This window comes from Monodon monoceros, unplaced genomic scaffold (genome assembly GCF_005190385.1).
Source record: "Monodon monoceros isolate NGI ecotype Baffin Bay Population unplaced genomic scaffold, NGI_Narwhal_1 Super_Scaffold_6, whole genome shotgun sequence".
Lineage (NCBI taxonomy): Eukaryota > Metazoa > Chordata > Mammalia > Artiodactyla > Monodontidae > Monodon > Monodon monoceros.
The window spans coordinates 844,700-855,373 of record NW_021703783.1 but is presented as its reverse complement, the minus strand read 5'-3'; positions in this window follow the sequence as shown (position 1 = coordinate 855,373).

Here is a 10,674-nt window from a genome sequence, read left to right as displayed (position 1 = left end):
TTAGGCTCAGGGCTTGGTGAAGCTGGTCTGTGTGGAGTTTAGGCTCAGGGCTTGGTGAAGCTGGTCTGTGTTTGGCCCCCGACGGACCAGCCTCTTGTTTCCAGCTCAATCTTACAGTTACTCACGTGCTTGACTTGATTCCCAGCTGTTTCCTTTCCACCCCCCTCCTAGAAGGTTCTACTGGGTCTTGGGTTAAGATGCAGGCATTTCCCCCAGATTTTGGCTTGATGCGTGAATTTTTCTCTGCTTTGCTTCAGAAGCTCTTCGTCCAGTCTCTTCCCTCATCTTCTCAGTCTGACTGGGACCCAAGGGTCTGCCTTACCCGTCTTTATCCTCCTCCACGCCGCGGCTTCCGAGCTGCGGGGCCTCGTCCTGAGCTGTCCGTCACTTCCTGCCGGCGGTCCTCCCGCCACACCGTCTCCCCATCAGTTAGCTGAGGGCACCACACCCTCCAAGGCCAATGTAATGTCTTTCTGAGGAAGAAGAGCCCCTGAAAGGGAGGAGCTTAGAGGTCATCGAGGAGGTGAGGGCTGCTTTCCAGGGGCCAGTTGAGAGTATGTGTCCCCCACCCCATAGGCCAAGCAACAGAGCGGAACTTAGACCAGCACAGGGAGGAGGCCGCGTGGTTGAGGCCTGCAGCCTCGTCAGACCATCGTCACAGGCATTGCTAGGCACGGGGGTGGCAGCTCCGCACCCAGCGAGACCTGGAAGGACGGGCGTGTCGCTGTCCAAGAGGCCAAGGGCCGGGCGACCTGGTGTCGACCCTCTAAGCCGCTGGTCAGTCGAACCAGAGCCCAGGCCAGGTCTGTTTTTTTAAAGACCAGGCTCTGGTCTGCGGAAAGTACCAGTACTGAACCGAAGGGAAACTGGGTCAAAAGGGGGCATGTTTTGACCCCCTGTGTCTGCTCCCGTTTTGCGGAAGGAAGTGTCCGGTGTGACTGCCCACCGTGGCCGGGACAGCGGAGGGGCGGAGGCCTCAAGATCGACCGTAGAAGAAGAGAAAAATAAAAGTGCTCTGGTGCTGTTTTCCCAGCCAAACCGTTGTCTCTGGCCAGTAGGGGTGTCTGCCACCCTGTCCCCCTCTCTGCGGACACTCCTCCCGCGTGTGGGCCACGGGCTCCAGTGGGACGACAGGCGAGCTGGGGGGATACCCCGAGGTAACCACAGGAAGCCAGCACCCAGCTCTCCTGGCAGCTGCGCCCGCATCAGGGTGGGCCTCCCCCCCTTTCCCCAGCCCCCGTTTTCCCTCTTCCCCCAGTTCAGTGAGAGGGGGCCTGTGAGCAGATTCTAACATAGTTTCTTTGTGAAGCCATTTCTGGTTTTAACTTTATTTATTTATTTATTTTTGTTTCCAACGAGACCCTGCTTTGTGAGGCCAGGCAGCAAACCATCAGGTAAATGCGCTTCTGCCAGGGTTCCGCATCGCTGGGGAGAGACCCGCACCCCACACGCGCGCACGCCGACACATGCTCTTGCACACGCGCACGCACCCTGACGGGGCAGGCGCTGGCCCTCGGGCTGGGACCAGGACGCCCGGCTTTGTCCTCCTCTCAGAAGGCTGCGTGCTGACTGGAGAGAGAAGCAGCGGTGCTCCCCCGGGTGGAAGTGTGCCGTCCGGACTGAATTCTACCATGAACTAAGTATCATTTCTCTTCATGGAGAAAATACCACCGCTCTTAAAGTCAAGATGTTTTCTTGCCATGATTTTAGGAGGTTTGGTCCACAGCAGGCGGGTGGCGAAGGCCCTGAGGCTCCCTGGTGTCTTAGAACAGCCTCCTTGTGGGCTCTCTGAAGGGGAACTGGCGATGCAGTGGAATACATGGAATATACCGTTAGGCTGAGTTGGGCAAATCGCTGAACCCTGAGAGCAGTCGGAGGTGGGACCATCCGTGGACATTCCCTTTCTCCCCTAAATCAGGGACGCCCAGATGGCGACTAGAGGGCGGAACAAGGGTTTGGATGTCACATCAGCCGAGCCCACAGCCTCCTGTGGGTTGGGGCTGCCTTGCTGCAGGCGCCTCCCCTTTTGTGGGGCATCCAGGCACCCAGGTTTCAGAACAAGTAGTGTGACTTGGATGCGGCTCCTGGAAAGGTAGTGTGACAGTCCACATGAATCAGACATTTACAACAATTCACCACCTGGGAGGACTCGTGAGTGAGAAAATGTTTCACCGAGCTCACATCTGAGCCGCTCTGGGGTCAGAGGCTGCCTGTTTCAGGGGAGGGCCATGTCTGTAGGAGACACGGAGGTGGGCACAGTGCTTCCTAGTCACGGTGCGGCCCGGAGGCTCCCGCCCCGCCATCCTTGGTGCCCCTGGGTTTGTGGGCCGGCGCAAGGGAGAAGGGGGCCCGGCCTCGGTCGCCACCCGCTGCCCTGGCTCCTGAGGGCGTGGCCTGCGGGGCCCCAAAGCCCAGAGCAGGGGGCAGGGGAGGCCCTGTCCCTAGACGGGTCACTGGGTTCCAAGCCCCCCTCCCCCAAGATGTCCCACCGTGGAGACACCATGCTGAGGCTTGAAAGGGAAAAACAGAACTTGGGACTCAAGGGTAGATGGTTTTTAAAGAAACAATCCAGCACCAAGGTCTCCTTCAGAAGGCGGTCCTGGAGACCCCGATGCCGAGGCCCCTTACTGCCTGCACGTCAAGGGCATCCCACCCACCCTCCGAGTCTGGCCTTGACCTCCCTGCCTGCTCCCCTCCACTGTTCTCCCAGAGCCTTGAGGGAATAAGGTCTGGCTCTGGAGGCTGGGATGTCCAAGGCACAAGCAGGTCTGGACTAGCCTGTGATGTAGCAGCAAGAACCGCCGTGGAAAACACACGTCCACTAAGAATCAGGGTGACGGGCCCCCCATTGGTTGGTGACGCTCCAGAGTGTCTATCGCTGTCACAATTTCCCTGTTTTATTTTGACGCCGCTGAGCTACCAAGACAAGGTCCTCCGTGCGGGAGGTACGGACGCAGCCCCTCCACCCGCCTCGCCTCTCGTCCCGGCTCGGACCCCCTTCATCCTCCGACCCACCGAATCATGCTCGTTCTCAGAGGTCGGGGCCCCCACCGCCATCGCCCCTGCACCCATCCCTTCCCCACCCCCTGCGTCCCGTACACCTCCCTCCGGGCCCTGCGGCTTCACAGCCTCATGTTGTAAATACTGTTGTACAGTTTGTAATCATCAAATCACCCCGAGTCAGCGGCCTCGCCTGGGTCCCTTCTCACCTCGAGAAAGACCAGGGAATCGAGAAGAGCTTCAGGGCCATCTCTGTGTGAGACGCTGTGTATATTCCTGTAAGATTGCATTTTTATCTAAGGAATGATGTTATTTAAAAAACAAACCAAAAAAAAAACAAAAAACAAGAATTGCAAATAAATTTCTTAACAATGTCTACGTTGGTTCGGTCGGGTCACCCCTCTCGCCTTCTCGTCCCGTTTCCTAGACTCACAGAAACGCCTTTAACTCTCAGACGACACTCTCATCCCCCAAAGGGGAGGACGGCCAGGGGAACGCGGGGAACCTGACCCCGGGGATGGTCTCTGACCTCATTTCAGCAACTCGTCTCATCACTCAGGTCTTCCTTCCAGTGAAAAGGTTAACAGAAGAATCGTCAAAGGTTGACAAGGGACAATAGGAGAAATTAAATGGTTGATCCGCAGAAGACAAGAGCTGCCCCCACCCCAAAATCGGGAAAGGCACAAAATTGGTTTTGAATGAAGGAGAGGGAGGGGGGAGGGAAGGGGAGAGAAGTCGGGGGATGAGAGCATGTATGTGAAAGTACTTTGGGGACTTTCCTGGCGGTCCAGTGGTTAGAACCCCATGCTTTCACTGCCGAGGGGCACAGGTTCAGTCCGAGGTCAGGGAACTAAGACCCCGCAAGCCTCATGGCACGGCCAAAATATTTAAAAAATAATAATAATACTTTGAAGGTTATAAATAGGCAAGTTGTTTTCTTTTTTTTTTTTTTGATTATTAAACAGACTCAGACAAACCTTTCAGAATAATTCCCTGTGTAAAAATAACTTGTCCCAGAAACAACGTCTTAGTTGGATACAGTTACGAGATCGTCCCCGTGGACGATTGAGTCCATTCCGGCAATTACGAGTCATCGCCGCCCTCCCTCCTCCTCTGCTGGAGCCCCCTCGGCCCCAACCCTGCCCCCCAACCTGGACCCTGGGCTCTGGAGTCCAGGCTCGAAGGAGAGGAACACGTGTGGAGGCTACTTGTCCAGCTTCCAGAGCAGGAGCTGGGACCTCGGGTCACGGTCAGCTGTGAGGTATCACTAGGTAGCAGCAATGACTGAAGTGCCAAAGTTTGAGAATGATGCTTTCGATCATCCGGAACAGACTGGAGACTTGCCCTGTGATGAATCTGCTCTGCTTGCATTTTGGATGCTTCCTCAAGTGGGACGGAAGGAGCCAGGCTTCGCCCTGGGAGCGGTCACCACGCGAGCAGCCCTCACGCATGGACGGCCTCCCTGCTACTCTGCTCTCTGGGTCAGCGTGTAGGCCTGGCCAGCCCCTCCCCATCCTCAGGTCTGCTTCTGCCCGCTTCCTCCTTTCTCCCCACAAGGGGATGCGATTGTTGGTCTGACTGCCCAGAGAAGTCGATATGCATTGGGCCCATTACAAGGGGGCAGGATGGCTGTGTGGTGGAAAGTCAGTGGACACACCTGACACTCTCTCCTGTGCTTGCTTTTTCCCGCCTTCTTTCTGTGTATCCCCGTCTTGCTCCCTGTTTGCACGCGGTTTGCCAGGTAGGTGGGCTCGGCAGGCTCTCAAGCCCCTGCTCTCAGAGGCCCATCTCGACCCATCAGCCCAAAGGTCAGGCCGCAGGAAATGGGTCTGGAAGACCCTCGGCTGCCCGTGAGCCGAGCGAGGGGCTCAGCCCAGCCTTGGCAGAGCCCCACCGTGAACATTATCAGACACCTTTCCAGCTAATAACGAAAGGCACCTATGCTTTTCATGGGCTGCAGCTCCTCGTACATAATTTCCTTTCTAATGCAGTCATCAGGTGAAAACGTCCCTTGGAGACGTGGCTGCATTTGGAAGCACTGAATGCAGCCAGCGCCGGCCAGGGTGCTGCTGGGACGGCCCCCACTTCTGGGACGGCATGCAGGCCCCTTCCCTGAGCAGAGGTGCCCACTGTCCTGTGGAAGTCCCATGGGCTAGGAGCTCACACAGACGCTGAGTGGCCCGGGGGGGACCGAGCCAGCTGTCAGCCCCAGGGCCACACTTTTCCCCCTGCTTTATGACCCTGGGCTGGACCCTGTGGCGTTTCTCCTTTGCTGGATGCCTTGAGGTTGGGTTTGTCAGGAGACAGGACAGATGTCCTGGAAGGGCCCAGGAGGCCATGCGGAAAGACGGGGCTTCCTCCCAATGGGCTGCTTCTTGGTGCAGCGGCCACCTTGGGGGCCCCGTGAGCCGGCTCCCTGCCCGCTCTGGCCGGTCTCTCCGTCCCCCGCAGACGGCTCGCCCCTGTGCAGCCGCACCGTCCTCCACGTCCAGGCTGCCTCGGCCCTCGCGGCAGAAGCTGCCCTCCGGTACTTCCATAAACCTAGAGTCCTCTCTCAACCCCTGTAGGTAGTTAACCACCTCTGACTCGTTAACCAGTCTTTGTGTTAGCCTCTCCCTGTTCAAATGACTGGAGTGGGTTCTGCCCCTGGCTGAACATGCCAGTAACCCCCGCGGGGCCCTTGCTCGTCCCGCTGCCTGGAATAGTCGTCACCTGGATGAGTAAATACTCAGACGTGGCTATGCACTGACCACTCGGCATCCAGTCCTTCCTGTGGTTAAGCTGAAGCCCTGAGCAGCCTCCATCTTTTCTTTGAAACAAGAGGCACAGACCTGACCACTGGGCACCATCGCCTGCAACCAGATGAGCCCAGGACAGTGGGGGTGAGAGGCCTGCTTGTGATACAAGCCAGACCTTGACTCCAATTCTGTGAACCTGACTGAGAGCCATGTCACCACTGCCTACAAGGCCCAGAAACAGGCCCAGATTCTCTGAGACCACGTGCTTCTACCCCCATGGTCCAAAAAAGTACTTCTTGAGTCCCTAGTATGTACCTGACACTGTTCTGGGCGCTGGGCAGAGAGCAATGCTTGGCTCTGGTTCTGCCCTATGATGCCCCACCCGTCCCAGGAGTAACCCTTCTTCTAACAACACCAAGAATGCACTGGGTGAAGCCTCACCCACAGGCTAGAGTCTCCCCACAGCCCAGCTGAGGTTCTAAGGGGGGCTGCACAGGCCCTGCACACAGTCTGCACAAAGACGCCCAGCCTGGGGTGGGAGTCAAGGTGCATCTGGAGGCTTTGTGCCTGGGAGCGGGGGTGGGGTGGGGTGTGAGCCCAGCAAGGTCACCTATCTGTGAGAGTATGTGCAACGGAAGGTGCTGGGCCCAGCGCAGAGCCAGTGGGTCATTCAGGACGCTGAGCTGGCCTATGCAGGGGCTCCCTTATCCAGGGAGAAGGGGCAGAAGCAGCAGTGGCCTCGGTCCCTGGCACAAGCCGCTTAGGCTGGGGCTGGGCCAGCTGCTGGAGAGAGCAAAGGAGAATTGTCTCCTGGGATGGAAGAGAAGCACGCCTCCACAGACGCATTGAAGCTGAGACCGCCCAGCTTCTGCTGGCTCCTGTACCAGGTGGGGCCCTGCTGTCAGTGTGCTCGTTTTCTATGCTGGGCAACAGATTTCCACAAACTTAACAGCTTACAACACACTTGTATTATCCCACAGTTTCTGTGGGTCAGGAGCCCAGGCTGAGTCCTCTGGCATCTCCTGAAACTACCACACTGGGCTGTGCTCCCATCTGGGGGCCTGACGGGAAGAAGCCCCTTCCAAGTTCATTTAAGTTGTGAGCAGAATTCGATTCCTTTGCGGTTGTAGGACTAATGCCGAAAGCTCAGCTTCTCTGCACGAGTGCCACATCGAATCTCAGAGACAGAGTTTTGGGTGAAGCAGAAAAGAACAGCTTTATTGCTTTGCCGGGCAAAGGGGGACACGGTGGGCTCCTGCCTCGAAAACTGTGTCCCAGCCCCAGAGGACTTGATGAGGGGTTTTATAACAATGGCTCCCGGCTGGGGCGCTGGCAGATGAGGGGGTGCGCAGGGTCTCAGGCGGTCGGTCTTCTAATCCTGACGAGCTGCTCTGGTCCCGTTAGTCTCGCCTCAGGCTGCTCCTTCCTTGATGAGCAACTGTTCAAATCCGCCCTTTGGAACCGGGGGAAGGTCATGGAGGCTAGAACCTTGCCTACAAGAGATGGGGGACCGTAGGGCCTCTCTCGGTTTCAGGACTGAGGTCCCCGTTTTGCTGCTGGCCATCAGCTGGGGGCCCCTCTCACCTCGAAGAGGACGCCTGCACTTCCTTGCCGTGCTCCTCCCCCCAAGGTCCCTCCCTTCAAAGCCAGTAAGGGGGAGTCTTCTATCTCATAGGTGTGACATCTGGTGGGTTAAAAGCAACTCACGGTTCCTGACTGAGCTCAAAAGGGAGGGATTAGGGCTTCCCTGGTGGCGCAGTGGTTGAGAGTCCGCCTGCCGATGCAGGGGACACGGGTTCGTGCCCCGGTCCGGGAAGATCCCACATGCCGCGGAGCGGCTGGGCCCGTGAGCCATGGCCGCTGAGCCTGCGCGTCTGGAACCTGTGCTCCTCAACGGGAGAGGCCACAACAGTGAGAGGCCCGCGTACCACAAAAAAAAAAAAAAAAAAAGAATCTGACGAAGATTATGAACTCTTTATCCAGGGAAAAGCACATTCACCAATAAACATTTGGCAAATCATTTCCAAGTTTACCAACTTCCTACAGACTATCCACGGGCTTCAGTTTAACAATCCCTGGGGCTAAATGCCTTTTTTTTTTTTTCCAGTGGCTCTCTCTGGTTCTAAGTCTTCTTAGAAATGGAAACAGGAAAGTAGCAATTTCCATCCTTGCTAAAACATACTCCCAAGAATGGTGCTGCCATCCCTCACCACATGTTCCGATGGCCAGGATTCTGGAAAATCCCTGTGCTATGAAGATAAGCGATTTAGGCAAGAAAGCCCCGTAGAGCTGTTTATTTGCCTCCCGGAAGTGAAAGCTAATCACTTGTAGAATCTGATGGACCCCTCCCCTCAGGTAATCTCTCTCCATCTTTCAATCTGTTCCATAAAATGTTTAGCAATTTGGAAATTCAGCTTTTGCTAAATTTAGTTGGGGCTGTTGTGTTGAATTTAAATAGACACGTTGTAAATAAAATCATTTTGAAATCTTTTTCTATCAGAACAACAATTAAATTGAGTAAAGTAGGAATTCTATTAAAACATCGTTGTAAAATCTTTCAAAAGTATAACTTTTTCTAGCTCTATCACTGAAACTGAGCCACAGGAACATCACCAATTCAGACTCATGGAACAATTTGGTAATGCTGACCTTAAAAATAAAACTGTTATTTTTCCTGCTAAAATGGGTTTATTCAGGAAGAGCAAAGGAATTGTACTTTGGAAGAAGCAAGCTATAGCAAAAGCCATAGGCAAATCCAATGAAGGAGAGGAATGAAACCTTTATAAAGAAAAAGGAGGAAGTTGGGATGGGTTGTTTTGAACAAAAGCCTTTTGAAGAAAAGTGAGAGTCCAAGGCGATGATGCGTCGGTACTCACTGGCTGAGTTGCCAGGTGATTTCTTCTAGGGGATGCGACGCATGTCTCTTCCTGTTGGGGGCTGTGGCTGATGTTTCTTTCCCACAATTGGCCTCAAGTGGTACCTGCGTGAGAGCTCTCCCTTCTGTCCTCCCGCCTCTATCTTAGTGAGGCTTCCCTTTACTTATTTTCACAGCATGCAGCCCTAGGACCCTGCATGGGGTCCCTAATTCACCACTAGAAGAATCAAAGCTTGGTGAAGAGTCGCTAATTCCGTACCTTGTTGCCTGAAACACCTTATTCCTGGAAAGCAAGATGCTTTCAGACCACCTGGTGGCACTGAGAACACAAGAACAAGCTCAAAGGATCGTCAGCTGGCCGAGATGTTACGACTTGAACGCTAAAGAGGAAATAATCATTATATTTCATTGGAACAAATCTGAGGAAACTCATGAGCCTGTAATGGTATTCCAGAAGGGGGGACATCAAATGTACTGGAAGGAAATTTCAAGTCATGGAACAGATGAATGTAGGATATATTCATGACGATCATGTTATTGACATTAATTGTATTGAAATATAGTCGGCAATATTGTAACAGCTTTGTGGTGATGGATGGTAATTGCTCTTACTGTTGTGACCATGATGTATAAAAATGGAGACTCACTGCGCTGTACACCTGAAACTAATACAATATTGTAAATCAACTATATTTCAATTAAAAAAGTGAACTTTAGCTCACATTGGTGATGCTTTCCACTGGCTGAAAGACAGTAACTGTGGCACAAAGCAGCACCGTACCCTGAGAACTGTGTAGAGTCTGCCGCAACGAGGGCAGGCTACACCTTAGAATCACCTGGGAAACGAGAAAACCCTTACGAGCAGACCCCCGCCCAGACCAAGTGAATCAGTGTGGAGTGGGTGGGGCAGCACCCTGTGAGCCTAACATGTCCCCGGGGGATTTCAAAGGCACGCCCCCTTTCCAAGGGGCGCAGCTGCATAGGCCCCTCGGAGCCTGGGAGCAGGGCCGGCAAACTAGGGCTTTGTTCCAAATCTGGCCACCAGAGGAGCTGAGATGGTTTTTACACTTCTAAGTGGTCGGGGGAAAATATCAAAAAAAAGAGGAATAATACCTTGGGACACATGAAAAGTACATGAAATTCAAACATCAGTCTCCATAAGTAACATTTTCTTGGAACATAGCCACAATCCTGCGTTTACCTACTGTCTCTGGCGGCTTTGGGGCTGTAGGGCAAAGTCAAACATATGGCTGCAAAGCCTAAAACATCTACTCTCCGACCCTTTGCAGAAAGAGCTTGCTGACCCCAGCTTGAAGGGAGTGGGTCTCCAGAGCCCAGCCCCCCTGTGTTGTCTTCCAAGAACTTACCCATCTGGGAAGGTGCCAGAGGTCGAGGGTCAGATGCGGGGAGATCCTCCTCCTTTCCCACCTCTTCTTCCCACCTGCCCTTCTCTCACTTTCAAAAGAAAGGGAGGCCTCTCACCAGCCCTGGGGCATAAAAACCTCCTAAGCAAAGGAACAATTCCAAATATCCGAGTCTAGTAAGATTCCGATGACACGTTTTCAAGTCAGGAGGGTTCCAAATATTGCTTTACCAAAACTGAAAACGACTCCATCAAGTTTCCAGCTGCCAAATCATTAAAAATATTTGGTGACAGATGGCTACGTGATTTTAGGCACATAAGTCAGAAGGCGTTCAAAGAATTGAGTAACATGGTTATGACAGAGCTAGTGACATAATTATGTAAACAAGGTTTTTTGAGTTTTACAGCTGAAATATTTAAAATGCTGAATGTCCCATTCTGTGAATAAGCAGTTTTTGTCCACAGATACATGAACTCAGTTGGAGGAAAAGCCATGCATCTCATTAAGAAGTGAAGTTCAAGGGCTTCCCTGGTGGCGCAGTGGTTAAGAATCCGCCTGCCAATGCAGGGGACACAGGTTCGATCCCTGGTCCGGGAAGATCCCACATGCCGCGGAGCAACTAAGCCCATGCGCCACAACTACTGAGCCTGCGCTCTAGAGCCTGCGAGCCACAACTACTGAAGCCCACGTGCCACAA